The following is a 2,500-nucleotide window of genomic DNA, read 5'->3' on the forward strand; positions in this document are numbered from 1 at the left end:
GCTCCCTGTTTCATAGCCACCCACGGAACCAAATAGGAGACTGCATAAACAGACGCGGATAGCGGGCCTGAGTTTGAGCCCAATAGAATGAGTAACACGAAAACTAAGAAGGTCAAAAGACCAAGGGGTTGACAAGAAAGATCCGACCAAGCGTTCATGGATCTTCAAGATCGAATGGAGGCGATGCGTTTTGGGATAAGCAAACTCGATGATGAGTCTTCCCATTTTACGCTAGTTACGGTAATGATGGACTTCCTCGATGAGGTAATGTCCGAATTTCGAAGGTACAGAGCCGTAAATCGCATGCAGCAGGTCCTCGACCGTCAAACGCAAACGTCGTTTGACGGTAACGATGGATTCGGGCCGCAAACGCGAAAAGGCAGAAGACCAGTGGCTGATGACCAACAGCCTGGTTCAAGTGGGTTGCAAAGATTGCAACAACAACAACAACAACCATCGAGGTTGACCCCTGTTAGGGGAGGCGGTGGAAAATATTCCAAGTCCGAGAAACGGACCGAATATTAATGAGGGTAGAATTAATAAGAGGAAGAAGAAGAAGAGCAAGAAGAAGCAGAATAAGCCCAGGAAGCGGCCTGAGGTTTCTGCTGATATCGGACTGCACTTCCGAGGAGCTGGCGAAGTTGCTCAAGGAAATGAAGCAGTCCGATGCTCTTAAATCGGTTGGAGAGACAATCTCTAAGGTCCGACGGGCCCAGAATGGAGGCATGTTGCTAGAACTTAAGCAGGGTAGTTCTGCTAGTGCAATTGCCCCAAAGGTTAAGGAAGCGGTGAAGGGCAAGGCGTCAGTGAGAACGCTAGCTCCTTCTAAAATGATTGAGATCATGCATCTCGATGAAATTACCACCCCAGAGGAGGTTGCGGAGTCTGTCAAAGCACAGCTCAACATCGAGATAGAAACAGATCGTATCAAAATGAAGAAAGGCCGCGCGGCCGGTACGCAGTGGGCACGGATCAACGTATCGCTGCCAGACTTTCAAAGCTTCTTGAATTTGGGAAAGCTGAAAGTTGGTTGGTCGATATGCCATATCCGCGAGGTTATGGAAGAGCAGAAATGCTATAAGTGTTGGAAGGTAGGCCATACGAGCTACCATTGTAGGGAACCAGACAGAAGTAATCTGTGCTGGAATGCGGTTTGAGTGGACACAAGAAGCAAGCTTGTACCAACTCTGTCAAGTGTTTGATTGCGGTACGAGGTCACAGAACCTTCACGCAACGGGCAGTTATATGTGTCCCCGTAGGCGAACGATTAGACCATAATGGTTAGGTTGCTACAACATAACCAGAATCATAGTTATGCTGCATTTCAATTAATGTGGCAAACGATTAGGGAAGAATCTGCGGATATAGTGTTGATTGCAGATCCGTATCTGGCAACAACCAACGTCAAAGTGTTACGCAATGACGATAACACAGCAGCGGTAGTGGTTAACGCGGACTTACCAGTTAAGGTAGTCAGTAAGGCTCTGAAGGGTTTAATGATAGTTGACATAGGTGATATGCGAGTGGTTAGCGTTTACGCGCCACCTAGATTTAGTATGGAAGAGTTCCAGAACATGTTGGATAACACGGTAATGGCCGTAACCGGTATCCACAAATTCGTTATCGGGGGACTTCAACGCTTGGTCATCAAGTTGGAACAACCAACTTGGCGAGCGTGGAGAAACCCAGAAACGAAGAGGTGAGTTGGTTCTATCAACCTTTGCGCAGATTGACGCAATTTTATTGAACGACGGCAGCACCCCAACTTATGTTGGACCAGGGCGCACGTCAGTAGTTGATCTTACTTTTGCGAGCAGAACCGTAGCAAGATCATTTAAGTGGGAGGTGTTATCTAGCTATATGAACTCTGATCATCGTGCAATACGAATAGATCTTGAGACGCAAAGCGTGCGTAATCTGTCCCGACCCATAACGGATGGAGCATCAAGTATTTTAGCAAAGATATATTTGAAGTTATGATGCAAGCCGCTTTTGAGACCGAGGTCACAACAAGCGAAGACTTAATGCGTATACTTGTCACGGCGTGTAATGCGACGATGACTAAACGTAAGAGGTACACTCCTAACAAGAGTGCATTTTGGTGGACGTTAGAGATTGAGGCACTTCGCAAAGAGTGCAAACACCGCGATCGATTAGCGCAAAGAGCTTTTAATACTGATCTCTATTCTACTTTTAGGGACGAGTTCAAGGTGGCACGGAATGCCCTCAAGCGATTGATCAAGCATACCCGACAGAGGAAGTGGAAAGAGTTCCTGGGAACAGCGAACAACGCATCATTTGGTATAGTATATCATACGTTCAAGAAAGTGGCCGAGGGTTCGATTGGACCCCGAACCATGACATTGGACGAGTTTAGGGAAGTGGTGAGCGAGCTTTTTCCTACTCACCCAAACACGGTGTGGCCTGAATATCGTATCGATCAGCCACGAGAGTTTGAAAGGGTAACTAATGATGAGATTCTTGCGGTTGCCAGGAGACT

The 2,500-nt window shown here is 47.1% G+C and overlaps 1 pseudogene; it reads left to right on the forward strand.

Moving 5' to 3' along the window:
- LOC120907015 overlaps window positions 1-2,500 on the forward strand; it is a 9,154-nt pseudogene that overhangs the window by 3,113 nt on the left and 3,541 nt on the right.

The sequence above is a fragment of the Anopheles arabiensis genome (assembly GCF_016920715.1).
Source record: "Anopheles arabiensis isolate DONGOLA chromosome X unlocalized genomic scaffold, AaraD3 X_pericentromeric_contig0001, whole genome shotgun sequence".
Lineage (NCBI taxonomy): Eukaryota > Metazoa > Arthropoda > Insecta > Diptera > Culicidae > Anopheles > Anopheles arabiensis.